This window comes from Panthera pardus, unplaced genomic scaffold (assembly GCF_024362965.1).
Source record: "Panthera pardus isolate Hobbes unplaced genomic scaffold, ASM2436296v1 HiC_scaffold_10, whole genome shotgun sequence".
In the NCBI taxonomy this organism is placed as follows: domain Eukaryota; kingdom Metazoa; phylum Chordata; class Mammalia; order Carnivora; family Felidae; genus Panthera; species Panthera pardus.
This window is the reverse complement of record NW_026526655.1, coordinates 4,926,511-4,941,280: the sequence shown is the minus strand read 5'-3', so window position 1 is coordinate 4,941,280 and position 14,770 is coordinate 4,926,511. Positions and strand designations below refer to the sequence as shown.

Below are 14,770 nucleotides of genomic sequence, written 5' to 3'. Positions count from 1 at the left end.
CGTGTCTCAAGTAAAGTGGGAATTCACGTGACGTATTTTGCTGTTATGTTCCCAAGGAAAATAAAAATAAAGACTTCGACCCAGCGCTGTGGCTCCTGGAAATAGCGTCTTTTACTTTGTGAAAGTATTTGCGAAGTCCAGTTGATTTAGAGTGCATTCTGCTTGAGAGAGAGAGGAGGGGGAAAAAAAAAAAATCTGTGGGCAGAATAATAACTGCCTCTTAAGAACACGGCTGTGACCGGTTTGTCCCTCTGGGTGATCGCTCTCTGTCAGCTTCTACTGCGGGCACCTAGGCCGTTTCCCAAACCCTTCGGCAGCCTGGCTTGGCTCCGGCCGCCCTCACAAAGGGCCAGAGTCTGTGCGCACACACAGCTTTGCTCCCTGCGCGCCATCAGGCATGCAGCCGCAGGGGCCGGGCAGGTTCGGTGTGGACGTACCGGAACAGGTTGGATAGAGCCCTGGCATCCCGGGTGAGGCCCGAGCAGGCACTCCACAGGGTGTTTTCACAAGAGACGTTCAGCTACTTTTCTTTCTTTGTGTGCCTTCATTTATAAACGGAGCCGTCTAATAAGGCGATTTTAACGTGCGATGTTTCTGCCACTGACGCCGTTTCAACCAGAATTATGAAAACCGTTTAACTCATTTTTCTCTCATTTAAAACATCGGTCCTGGGACCTTTCCTTTTGGGAATATTAAAACTTAATTCTAGACTGTTTCCTTAATTCACGCCTATTGCCGAGGAGGGGGGGTGCTGTCCTCTGCGCGAGCCGGGCAGGCCCCCGGTGTAATTGGAACCTTCACTCAATCTGTACCCGGCTCATCTGCAGCGGGCGGGGGGTGGGGGGTGCTTTACGGGCCGGGTTTTCAATACGTGTGCCGATTGGAGTTGACCATCAAGCGTAAAATGAGTATTATCCAGTCCTTGGAAGCCTTTCAATTGTGAATGTTCAAAATAATCACGTCAAAATCTAAATCATGGTCTGATTTCCCGAGGAATCATAGTTGGGGAGCACGTGCAGTTCTCTGTCCCCCGTAGCTGCCCCCACGTGCAGCCACGGGTGGACCCCTCCCCGGAAGTACACACCTGTCAGAGCCCCCCGCTGCGGCAGAATGTTCCAGGCCTCAGATTCCTCATCTGTTAAATGGGCTCTGGATGATACCAGCGTCCCCCATAACGCTGGGATGCAGACATTCCAGAGAGAATTTTTTTTAATTCCAGCAACACTGGATTTTCAAATCCGTCCTGCTCGGGGTTCTTTCGTTGGAGCCTTTCTGTGGGTCACCGGGATTGATGTGGGTCCAGAGACGGTCATATAGATTTGTCTCCCACGCCCGTGTGTGCTGTGTTTATAAAGGAGCCGAGATCATTAGAGATGGTCTGAATTCCTAACCCTCCCAGCGTCGTGACTCCAGCCAGCGGAAATGAGGAGCCGGGGCTGCGGAGGAAGGAGCCAGTGGCCGGCATGTTCTAGGAGCTCGCCAGACCCGTTGTCGAGGAAACAGTATAAAAGAGCGCTTACGGTTTACGCGCTTTTCCCTTCGTGTCCCCTTGAACCCTCCACGTTGCCGCGTTGAGGTGGCCGTGTCGCCCTCACTTTGTGTCTCAACCCAGACCGGGCGGCTTAGGGAAGCGAGGGGGCCAGGGTTTGGAGCCCAGCGCCTCTGCTCCTTGCGCGGCCTGTGGGTGAAACACCTTCAGAAAGCTTAGAAAGCAGAGTGACGTGTTTTAAATGAAACACGTGAGCCCTGACCTCAGACAAAAATGCCTTCTGCCCAGGGGCGCCCGGGGGGCTCAGCTGGTTAAGCGTCCGACTCTTGATGTGGCTCGTGTCCCAGTCTCACGGTTTGTGAGATCAAGCCCGACATGGGGCTCTGCGCCGAGAGCGCGGAGCCTGCTTGAGACTCTCTCTCTCTCTCTCTCTCTCTCTCTCTCTCTCTCTGCACCTCCTCTCTGTCTCAAAAGAACGAACAGACCTTAAAACAAAAAAACAAAAACCTTCTGCCTACGAAGAAGAAACGTCCGAGACTTCCAGAGGCCACAACACATCTCTCCGGGGACGACACGGCCACGCTCGCGCTCCGGGCTTGGGCTTGGGAGGACTCACTCCCCTCCCCCCTCCGCCGTGCCACCCCCCCCCCAACCCCGGTGGTGGCCTGTGCAAGTCCCGCCCTTCTCCGGGCACCTGGTCCTCACGCACAGCCGTGTTCAAGACTCGCTCTGCCCGGGGGAGCTCGTGGGCCCTTTGCCCAGCGGCAGAGAGATGGCCCCGGAGCCTCCGTGATCCGATCCCCACCCCCCCCCCCTCCACCCCCCCGAGGCCGGTGAGGCTGGTGGGTGTCGCTCCGGCCGGTGTGTTTGATCCAGGCAGGCTCTTTCCTGCCCCTCCTCCTGGGGATCTGGGAAGGCCCAAGCCAAGGCGGTCTTCAGCCCGCGCTGCAGCCCGACTCGTGTTCCCGTGGAACGCTCACGTTCCAGTGGATTATTTTCTCCATGTTCTGCTCACGTTTTACAGCTCGTTCATTGTGGGAACAGCGGCTCCTTCCCCCAGCGTGGGAGCTAGCTGCATCGTGACAGGCGAGGATCCCTTCACTTCCCCTTTTCCGCAGTTAAAGATTCCTCATCAAGAACATAACTGATTTTTCTGCAAAGTAATTTCGTTTTTCGAGGACCCGGGCCCACCTCTCCTTTTTTTGTCCTTTCTGGGGCCTTAGAGGAGAATTGGTTCAGAGAGTTGTTTTTCCTTTTTTTTATTCCTCTCTCTCTCTCTCTCTTTTTTTTAACTAATAAGATAAAGTCTGTTGGAATAAAAATTAAAAAGCAAAGCAAGAAAAAAAAAAAAAAAGCCAGAGGCCCGGCTCAGCGGCGAGTGGGCTTGTCACGTATTAATTTTTCATTGCTGTGGAGAGTTGTACATACATAATCACTTGATTGCAGTGGGAGTTAGGGAGCTCCTATGGTGTCATTTGCATAAATCTTGTTAAGTCAATGGCAGTTAATGAAGTACAAATGAGCCCGGAGAAGGTGACATGGAAATCGTGGGTGGCAGATGGGAGGTCTGTTTGGGGGACGGCAGCTGTGTGCTCTCCTTTCTTTCTTTCCCTTTGGCATTTTTTAATCTCTATATTACGGTACACATACACAGCCTCGGCCCTGGCCTCTCCCCTTCCCGGCAGACTCCTGGCCGGAGCCGGGCCTCACCTCGCCTCCCGCCCAGTCCCGGGCACTGTGGTTTGTTTCAACATCCCCGACCTTGGGCCGCTTGTCTTGTGCTTCTTACACAATTGAAAGACATACACGTGTTTTATCTGGTGGGACGCACGAGCCCCTCGCTGAATACTTTGAGAGTATGTTTGTCTCCTGCAAGACCTCGAAGAATCACGAAGAGTAAAAACCGTCCTTGCTTCATTATGCGTCTGTGTGGAGTCTGGTCTCCCCCCACCTTGAGGCAGGCCACCAGTGTTTCTCTGGCATTACTCTCCCGCCCGAAGCGGGGTAGGTATTCCCTGGGATGCCCGTTCTCCGTCAGGAGCGAGAGGTTCTGGAAGTAGGGGGCCGTCCGAGTCAGGCTGCGGCAGAGACCCTTCTCCGTCAGTGCAGACCCCTCCCGCGGGCCCCCACAGGCCTGTCTCCGTCATCACGAGGGTGTCCCTGGCCCGCTGGTTTGTTTTTCGAAGCTGCAGGTGCCTGCAGGCCTCATCAGGGACTTAGATTCGTGGGCAAAACACAGCGTCTGCTTCCTGCTCGGAGAAGCTTTTTTTTTTTTTTCTTTTTTTTTTTTTTCAATCTGTTTCATCAACTGGTTGATATTTTGAGAGGAACTGGTCTCTGTGGCTTTTGAAGAAAGGCAAGCAGAGAGGTATCCGCGGGCAGGGTGCGTGTGGTGGCCGCAGTCACATGGGAGTCGCCGGGCCGTGGGCTCCTGGTCTGCGAATCCGGCTGAGGCCCTTTCCCGGTTCGGGGGCCTGCGGGGTACCGCTCCGGGCCGAGGTCAGCACACTTCAGTTTGTGACGCCCCACGGATACACCAAAGGCATGAAGTGTCCTCAGAACACCTGCTTTGAAGTCTTAATTTTGACCTTGAACCTGGTTGTCACGGTCCCCTCCGGAGCGGACAGTCGGCCGGGGAGAGTGGGCACTTGCCAACGGCCGCCCGGAGCCGCCAGAAAACCCTTCCCGAGCCTTGAGCGGAAGCGCTGACCGGCGTGGAACTTTCCGGTAGCACTCCGCCGACAGGCATGGGAACTGTTTGAAGCAGTGCGCGGTTTTGATTCTCAGCTGAGTAGAAAGAAGCAATTGTCGATGGAGTGAAAGGCGCCTCTGGAGTTAATCCCCTCGGCCAGCCCGCCGCAGGCCGCTGACCCGTGTTGTCTGGTACCCGGGATCAGCACGAGGGGGTGGAATGCGTGGGGCTGACAGAATAAAAGCCCCCTGATGACGCTCACTTTCACCTCTCAGAGTTGGACACTGCTCGCGGCCGGTTGGTCGACTGCCAGCCGGTGCGTCGGCAGAGGGAACACGCTGGAGGCCAGGCTGAGACTTTGGGGAGATTGAGGCAGAGGGGGGGACGCCGTGTTCTTCCTCCCAGGAGCACAGGACAGAGGCCGGTTCTGGGGGCCTGCGCCGCCCTCTCCACAGCATCTGCAAGGTGTTCGCGCGATGGCTCACGGCGGTCGGGCCTGACCACAGAGGAGCCAAGGTGAGCGAAAGGCGCCCTGAGAATACGTTGTTCACCCATGTGGCAAATCAGGTCTGCGCGGGCATCAGGGGCCCGGTTAGTTCCCCAGAAGCAGATAATTTACTGACGTGGACCCCAGTGCCCTGAAAGCTAATTTACCTCACTCGGGTGAACAACTCCCTGAGAGCATTGCATCTGGCCTGGTTCGCGACAGACTCAGCCAATTACGATTATTAATTTAATGGGTCAGGTGGGTGCGTCACATGCTTTTAATTTGACTCCTCAAATATCACACCGTCGTTGGAAAAACAGTGCAGGATGTCTGGATGCCTCGGCAGGAAGTTACAGTCGTCTGCCTTTGACTAAATGGGACACGCTTCCCCCCCACCCCCAGACCCCTTTGTGATAATGTAGGGGGACGACAATACGGTCTGTACAAAATGCTTGAAGAAATTACATTAACCTAAATACCGAACCCATCATTTAAATATAAATCTGCGAGGCAGTTTCAAACGATACCTCCCTGGTCTTGCTGGCTGGGCTGCAGGAGGGTAGGTAATACAAAGCCGTGTGTGCCTGAGTGCTTTGTACGTTGTAAACTGCCGTGCAGACATAATGTTCTTTCCAGGAAGACTTAATGTGTCCTCTGTGTATCCATAATCCAGGAGCTGGGATAATATCTGACTAAGTGATTCATTTCGGCAAAATGTTGTTTATTTTCTCTAAAAGTTCAACGGTGATGGTGAAACCCAATTCCCAACGAGCTCAGAAACATAAGCTCACACACGAGAAGAGGAACGTTCCCCAAAGCGGATGTTGGCAGGCATTGCCAGATTTTGGTTTTGTCGGGACGAATCAGTAATATTTGTTCTGGGCATTGGTTCTTCTCAGGCACAGTCAGCCTATAGCAGTCACGTGCTCTCCTGTGTAGACGTGCACCGGGTTCCGTGCTGGGGAAGATGTCCACGACCCAGGCTGGGCTCAGATGCGCGGTGAAGACCGCAGTCCTGGCGAATGAGTGTGTGGAAGGGACGCTGGGAGCCCCAGGAGCTAAGGAATGATGGATTCGACTGAGCCGGAAAGGTGGGGAGGAGGAGGGGGAGGGGGGTAGAGGGTAGCGGATGGGGAGGCAGCCACCAGAGGCAGGAGGGGAACAAAATGAGCAGAGTGGCGGGAAGGAGGGGTGCCAGAAGAGGATGTGAGGAGGGGACTCTGGAAGGGCTGGGGATGTCCTGTGGCCAAAGGCCTTGGCTGGCCTTAATGGGATGTTGGGAGGGGTGCTGGTTTCCCCGTGTCCGCTGTGGGGCGTCCTGCCGTGTTTCCGCGCAGTGGCAGGGTGGGGGTGGGAGACTTAGGACAGCATAGAGCTCGGGGCTCCAGGCTCCCCATAAGGGGACTGCACCTGCAGGCAGTGTCCCCGAGGGCCAACCTCTGCAGAGCGATCATGGCCACTGTGCTTCCTAATACAAGGGTCTCCTCCCTCTCGCTACTTTATCCTGTAGGGTTTATGATGCCAGGTACTTAAAATCTGTAAGAGTATCGGCAGTGGCCAACGTTGACTGTTTCTGAGAGCCAGAAACTGTCTCCATTTGACAGATGAGAAAAGGAAGGCCCGAGAAAAAAGTAACTTGCCCAGCATCACACATTGAGTTAGCCTGCGAGGGCTGTGAGGGCTGGGGTGACAGAGACCCCCTCGACAAGGGGATTCAACAAGAGACATTGGCTTCTAGAGACTGGAAGGCCGCAATCAAGGGGATGGCAGGATTGGTTTCTGGTGTGGCCTCTCTTCCCGGCTTGCATATGGCTGCCTTCCTGCTCTGTCCTCGCACGGCTTCTCCTCTGTGCAGCTACTCCTGGGCTCTGTTCCTCTGCTGCAAAGGCCACCAGTCATACTGGAGTAGGGCCCCACCCTTGGGACCTCAGTTAACCTCCATTACCCCTCTGAGGTTCCCTGTCTCCAAGTATGGTCCCACTGGGAGTTAGAGCTTCAACATCTGGATTTGGGGGGCACATAAATCAGCCCATAATGTGGGGCCGATCATAGCAGAGCTGGGACAGGAGCTCAGGTGGGCGTGACCACAGGGCCACCTGCAACGGTCTTTATGATATTCTTCTGCCTTAGGCCTTCCAGATGTTATGAGGTAAGGCCACCGTATTCCTGTCCGTATGTTGGAGAATCGAAAGAGCCCACTTTGTGGGGCTCCGTGTCCTGGTCAACAAACACAATATTCAGAACGTCCTGGCTTGAGAGTTTCAGCATAAATCCTCTTAAGTTTCAGTAAACGGTGGTCGCTTGAAATAAGACGTAGGGGAATGCGTGCTGTCACCAAGCATGTAGCTCCCTCTGTGTGTGGCACATCTCATAGTCGCTGAGGCAGTGGAGACCCTTCAGATGGCTTTTCAAAAGAGACACTGAAATAGTCCGTGGTTTCGGTGGATGCTTTCCCGGGCAAAGGTAGCTCCTTGGGACCATGAGCAGATGTCAGGCCTGTGGCTGGGGGTGGCCAGGAAACGCTGGTTGAGTCCGCGAGTGCCTGTGGTTCTGGGGTTTATCTTTCAGCTCCCCTGCTGGCCTTCCAAACACACACGATCAGTTGTGTCCCAAGTCACCTGACCTGCCCCTTTGATAGAGGCCACAGTGCTGTGTGTTAGTGTATCCCAGGTAGAGGGGAGGCCCAGAGAGACGTACATCTCATTCTTGAAAGGGGTGGCAGGAACGCCAGGACCTCACCGTGAAGGTTCAGATCCCGACGCATGACGCGTGGCTGCGGACCCTTCACCACAGTCCGCACGTTTGCAAACGCCGCGTGGAAACAGAGGGTTTACGACGCCGCCTGAGGAAGTCCTAGCATCACAGTCTGACTTCATTTCTGTTCCGTTGAGCAGCTGTGAATGGAAGATGCGGGGTCTCTGCATGTGAGAACCTCGACCACAGACAGGGACTCCTCCCAAGCTGGCTTTTGTCCTTTGTGAATAGAACGTGGACACCTGTCCTCCAGGGGAGTCACACCGGCTATCAAAATCGCACATTTTGTGTAAAAAACAGCGAGAGCGGAACCCCGTGGGGCGTTTGGCTGCTGGACTGGACGCTTTCCCCCCAAAATGGGGGCGGGGCCCAGGCCTTACCTGCTGGTACCCCAGGCGTCCCGGGGCCACCGTGGCCCCAACGCGTGCTCTGGGCCCACGGCGGGCTCCTGCTTGGGGCTGGCTCCAGAGCCTCTCGCCCCGAGTTCTAGAGAAGGGGTCCTCTTCTCAGGAAAGACAGCAGGCAGTGACATTTTCACCAGGTAGTTTTGAGTAGCAAAAGCACCCTCTCCTTTCCCGCATCTCGCCAAGGGGACCTCTTTCCAGCTGACTTGGCGATGACCAGGTTTTCAGAGCCTTGGTACCAAAGCTGGCAGCTGTAATTACATAAGTAGGTATTTGATGAAATAGTATAAAACAAGCACGGAAGGGTTTAGGCACGGGAAGTATATTTGTACATAGACATCTTTTATGAAGAACCGAATAATACGGTTATGTTTCTAGACAGGCACAATAGATACAGTGAGCATCTCAGGGCCTCCCCAGACCTAGTCTTCCCCGATTCCGTGAGACCTGCACCCCGCTGTATTTACCTGCTCCCATTTCCACCTGCTTAGGAAGTCCGCACAATTAGGCAGATTATTGCTGTGTTGGGTTTAGAACAGCAGTGCAGGCCCCCGGGTGCCTGTTGCGCATCAGTTACTGTACTAGAGGCCGTAATGAGATGAGCTCATTTAATTCCCCGCCGACCTAGGGCAGCACTCCTGCCGGCAGCAGACGAGGAGTCCAAGGCTTTGGGAGGTCAGGTCATGCCGTAGACGAGGTCTCCGCACTAACAAGTGTCAGAGCTGGGATTCAAATCCAGGAGTTCTCTTGAGTTTCTTTCTAGAAAAGTCTTCCCTGCCCCATTCCCACCGACTGAAAGTGTCCTCACAGCGACCGTCTTTTCTAAACCGGATCAAAATTCAAGTAGATGGTAGCCTTGCCTTGTGGGGTTCCATGTTTCACACGGGGCCATCCTCGAAAGCGTGTGCCGTCTGGCACTTAGACCGACCCTGGTACCCGTGTGGCAGCATGACCCAGGGTCACCTTCAGGCCCCGAGGTTGACCGATTGATCAGGGCCGGCTCGTGAGAGATTTTCACCCGTCTAGGCACATGGGTCACTTGGGGCTCCTTCCCTTCCCTCGTTGAACATGCATGGCTTTGGTTGCTACTGGTCCCTTTAATCCTCCTGTCTTTGGGGCCCAAGTGGAATGCCTTCTGTGCCACAAAAACCTACCTTGTCCTCAAGGAGAGGTAATGTCTCTTCGCCCTCCTCCTTCCAATGACGCTTCATCAGGTCTTGGGATCTTGGCCGCCATCTTGTCTGATGCATCTGCTGGTGCGCTTCACGCATGTGCTCCCCTGCCTGCTCACACGCTTACGCAGGGGTGCTGGCTGGCGGAGCTCCTCTCCTGCAGTGGTGAGTAGGGGGAGAGTAGAAGTAGTAGACGAGTAGGCCGCTATTGTAAACTTTGACGTTTGTTGTGAAGAGTGTGTTCCATTGGAGAGAGGTTGTACTCAGCGTTGGTCTATATTTGAAAAATTGCGTAAATTTTAATTCAGTGTTCTTTATGTTTGATTCTTGCATGGACCTAGAATACTATATTTAGGTGTGACACGAGAGGTACGTTTTTAAAAATTTTTCTTTTAATGTTTGTTTATTTACTTTTGAGAGAGAGAGAGAGAGAGCACAAGTGGGGGAGGGACAGAAAGAGGGGGAGACACAGAATCCAAAGCAGGCTCCAGGCTCTGAACTGTCAGCACAGAGCCCGACACGGGGCTTGAACTCACGAACTGCGAGATCACGACCTGAGCCGAATTTGGGCACTTAACTGGCTGAGCCCCCAGGTGCCCCAAGAGGTACATTTTTTAACCTTCAAAGAAGCAAACCATTGTCAGTGACCAAAATGATTTTCAAAAACTTTTTTTCTAGAACCTCTCTGCTACTGTTTATCATTCATACAGAAGAAATTCCATCTAAGTATCTTCATTATGTGACTTGGTTTGTAAGAATTTTTTTATGTCAAACCTGCAAATTTTCATAACACTGGAGTGTTCTGTAATTGCCAGGTTCTTACCCCATTTTTACCCCAGATTTTACCTCACTCTACATCAACTACAGCCTTCATGATTGTAATTTGTGCTGAAACAAGAATATGTTTATCCTCACAATGTTATTCTATAGGGAAATAATTCATATTATTTTTAATGTGCATTAAATTTTATGGAGATACATAAATATATCTGTTGTACAGACATACCACTGTGGCTATAAGTAACCCTCAGGAGACAATTCAGAAATGAAAAGCCACAAGAAGCAAATAACATGGATGGATATTTGGCCTTTCTTTGCTAATACCTAAAGTATTGGAAATTTAAAACAATGAGAAGTAATTTTATGCTTTGTTTTATAACTAACAAAGCATGATAAAATTCTACTCTTAGCAAAAGTTAGTTTAACAAGAATGTTTAGGGGCGCCTGGGTGGCTCAGTCGGTTAAGCGTCTGACTTCAGCTCAGGTCATGATCTTGTGGTTCACAAGTTTGAGCCCTGCATCGGGCTCTGTGCTGACAGCTCAGAGCCTGGAGCCTGCTTCACATTCTGTGTCTCCTTCTCTCTCTGCCTGTACCCTGCTCACTCTCTGTCTCTCTCTCTCAAAAATAGACATTAAAAAAAGAATGTTTTAGAAACGCATTGCTGTGTTACTGAACATTGGATGATGTAGCAGTACATAAAGGATGTAAAAAATCCTATTCACTTTGTCCTATTAATCTCTCTGCTAGAAATTTATCCCAAAGGAATGAATGATTCACCAAGAGAAAGGGACAGAATCTTAGATGTACAAAAATGTTCATAGCAGAGTTATTTATAATATCAAAACCCTGGGAACTACAGATGTCCCACAACGAGGACTTAATTAGTGATGGCCACCTAATAGTGCTAGGTAGACAGCGTCTGGAACTTTCAGAGACCATTTAGAGGTGTGACAAGTGTTTGTGAAATAATCACGGAGAGCGTAAAGCTGTGTATTTATAATAATCAGATCACCAAATGTATACTTGGTTTAAAGTTGGGTGAATAGGAAGACAATGAGAAACAAAGAGGGCCTTTAATATTTTCAGCTTCTGGTTGTGAAATAATTTTGCAAAAGCTGCAGCAACAGCGTCCCCCAAGCCCCGCGCCCCGCGCCCCCTCAGGCCGGCAGGTGCACACAACCCCAGCGCAGCGATCACCGCCGGGCGCAGACGGCGGCACTGTGCGCTGAGCTCCTCCGCCGACCTCGTTCTGACTCCATACCTGGCTGCAACCCGGGGTCCCCGTGTGCGTGGGGTCGCTTCACCCCCTTGGCCACCTCGGTCTTCCGTACCTTCCGGAGCTTGCTGCCGTCTTAGGAATGCCGATCGGGGGTATGTCGAGTGCCCTTCAGCACGCCCTGCCTGGAGTGACTGGACTGAGGCTGTGCCTCTTGGGCTGGGGTACCGCAGGAGCGTCATGTCCTGGGTGCCCTCAGCAGGGGGCACGTGAGAGCCACGCAGCTTCCTGTCGGTGGCGTTGACCTTGGCCATTTGGCTAGGGTGGGCTCTGTCAGGGTTCCCTGTAGGAAGTGATTATTTTTCCCTTTGCTGACAACGAATTGATAAATATCTTGGGGAAATACTTTGAGACCACGGTGATAGTCTGTAAAAACGTTTTTAACGATAGAAGTTGCATTCGATAAGTAGGTTTTAAAAAATGAAGACAATTTCCTTCTGATCAATGTGCATTGTCTTGAATAAAATGCCCTGGGTGCCGTGTGTGTGTGTGTGTGTGTGTGTGTGTGTGTGTGTGTGTGTGTAAGTAGACCAAAGCTAAATTTCCCCTCCTTCACACGGAATGAGCTAGAAGTCTAAATACCACGAAATGCCTCTTCCGATCAAGGAAATTTCAATGTCAGTAGTTACATATACACTAGTACTTTTAAATATTTACTGGCCTTTTAGTAATATGCACCATGCAAAATTATTTCACAGCCCAAAAGGACAGCTAAGGGGAGCCCCAGGGTGAGGAAGAGCCTGGAGGGGGTGGGCAGGGTGGGGGAGGCGAGGAGGAGCCCCAAGTGGGCGGGAGGAACCCCCAGGGCAAGTAGGTGCTATCAGCATTGGGAGTGTGAGCGGACCAGCTGAGAGTGGAGAGGCAGTTTGCAAACTTACAGGGAGCCAGAGGCTGTGGGCCTTGAAGGGTGAGCACACAGTAGGTTCCCAGTGGATCCTAAGAGCGAGTAAATCTTTGACACCACTCTGGCCCAGGTGCGATGCCAGGTTGGTGTAACGCAGGAGACTTCATGCAGGTCCTTCTGCCAACCAACATGTGTTGGGTTTCATCTCAGATCTTTTTTTTTTTTTTTGCATGAAAATTGAAGTTCTATTTGAGATTTCTCCTATTTTTTTTAAGTAATTCCTTACGTATTCATATATCTGTGTATTTATGTAATATATTAATAGAAACAAATGCTATGTATTAACCGTAAGAGGTTTTTTTCCCCTCCCGATCATTCCATTTTTACCCAAACAATCATGTGCTCTGCTGGTGTTCATACTGGACTTACAGTGGCCTCGCGTAACAAGCATGCTGTTTCCAAAGCCGGACGAGGTCCGCGCTTTACACGTGGGGAAACTGAATCCCCGGGAAGGTTCTGTGACTTGCCCAGGGTTCCACCTCATTATGTGACAGGATCCAGGACCCGTCTCTTCAGACGCTCACTCCAGCGCTCTTTCCACTATTAACGCAGACATCCTGGGCATTCTCTTCTCCCTTGGGCTTAAAAATAGGTAGAAATAACAAATACTGTTTGCACATACCCTGATTATATTGCGACTGGCCACTTTTTTCCTAAGTTGCGTCCTAAAGCTCCCTACTGTTTGATCTCACTATTGTGAAAACGAGGAAGAGAATAACTAAAAATGATCACGTTTGCAAAGACCTGGCTCCTGTGCCATGTATTTATCCAGCAGGCTCGCCGATGCCCCCACCGCAACCCAGTGAGACTCGGGGGTGCTTTTCTTTACGTCTTACAGATGATCAAGGTGAGGCTTCGCTCGCACGATTTCCTAAAGCCTGTAGGAGGCAAAGACGGGATTCAAACCCACGTCTGCCTCTTTCTAAAGCCCCCCCCCCCCCCCCCCCCGCCCCGTCTTCACATTTAGCGGCCTCATCTCCGGCTGAGCTTGCCGTGTGACTCCCTCGGTTACAGTAAACATCCAGGCACCGGGTAACCCAGAGGCCGCTGCAGCCGCGTCTCCTAAATGACGCCGGCACGGCGGGGCCTTCGGCTGGGGGCACCCGCGCTCCACGGTACAGCCAGACCTTCCGCGACAACTCCTTCCCACCCCCCACCCCCCGCCCCCGTTCCAGAAACCCTCTAAGTATATTCCGCAGCGGTTGTTTGTAATTGGAGTATCTGGAATTCACTGTGGTTTTAATTAGCTGATTACTAGTTCTTTAAAATGTACTGTACTCACTGTGGGTCTTGCAAATTGGTAACTGGTAGCTACCAGTATAATTAAATATTTCAAAGCACTTGGCTACAGCGGCATTGAACTGTGAAGAAATAATATTGTATAGCCAATCAAAAAGAGATCCTTGTAAACTCATTTACGGCGGCAGTGTGTGTTAGGGCCATCATAGAGATGCTTAGTGTAGGAGAAATTAAAGATACAATTTTGTGCTAAGAGGCAATATAGAAATTAGTTCCTGAATTACTTGTTAATTGATTTGGTAATTCCCTTGGGTCTGTATCCTCTTCTCCCCCCCCCCCCCTTTTTTGTTGTTGTATTAAGTTAACGGTGACTGTTCCCAGAGCAATAAAAATATTTTTCACACTTAGATTAGCTACGTCCTTATATCAGACTGCTCGCATTCATATTTGCAGAACCAGAAAAAAAAAAAAATACCTGCCTTAACTACAACCAGCATATTGTTGTTTTATGTGTTCTCATCAAGGTAACCAGCGCGTGCATTTGTGGGACTGGATAATTTCAGCAAAAAGGAAGCGCATTTTTATGTCTCGTGTTTGAGGAGGTTTCTCTGATTTTTTTTCCCCCTTTTCCTAATGGAAGCCCTCATTTTATTATCAACAGTGGAAGAGATTTGGCAGACTTGATTTATGGAAGTCTTATTGTTTGCAATTCAGCAAGAATAACCGTACAAAAGGCCATTTGTAGGAAAGTGCAGATTGCTCCTAGAAATGATACTGGGAGAGGATGAGGCCTGTTTCTCCTGTGGCAATTGAGGGTGGGTCAGAGGAGAGCACTGTGCCCCACAGGCTGGCAGGGGGAGCCCCTGGGGCCCGGCTCCCTGCCTCGGGGCTACCCCTTCCCCTCCTGCCGGCTGACGGACGGGAAACGACATTGGGCTTCGTGTACGAATTTATGCTGCTCTGTGCGGGAGGCAGCGACCGTCGTCCTTCGGGACTTTTGAGACCAGACACGGTGGCCTCATACACATTTCTCGTACCTTTTGGCTGTACTTGGGGCCCAAAAGGGGATATAGAAGACTCCTAAACCAAATAGGGTTACCTTAATCTGAGGCCAGTCGGTTATATTTTCTGTTGCCCTCCCCCACCATCACCGACGTGTCTAAGCATCATTATGCTTTGGCTAAATTCAGGGTAGTGGATGTGCATTTCAGCGTCTGCTCTTAAAAACCTGTGATGATGATTTATATTCGGTGGGGCAAAGCAGACCGTGTTTGCATTCAGCCCTGTCTCTATTAAAAAGTATGAAGGTACGGCAGTAAAAGGTAACGTTGATTCTGAAATGTGAAAGCCCTCCCAGTTTTAAGAGGCGTCCTCCGTTGGGCTACTGTTGAGCGTGCCCTTTGGCGAAAGAGCCGCCTGGCCGGTCGTTGGCTTTGGTGGGCAGACAGGGAATACTTGTGTGTGCCCTGTGCTCGAGAGGGAGTCCTTCTCGCTGCCCACAAATGGGGTGGCTGCTGTTCCCCTCATTTTCGTGGTTCATTTGGGGCCCATAAGGCACAATGCAGCCTCTGT

At 51.5% G+C, this 14,770-nt stretch overlaps 1 protein-coding gene across 18 annotated transcripts in view; it reads left to right on the top strand.

Moving 5' to 3' along the window:
- AGAP1 (ArfGAP with GTPase domain, ankyrin repeat and PH domain 1) overlaps nt 1-14,770 on the top strand; it is a 546,313-nt gene that overhangs the window by 278,415 nt on the left and 253,128 nt on the right. The gene's annotated exons all lie outside the window — the stretch shown is intronic.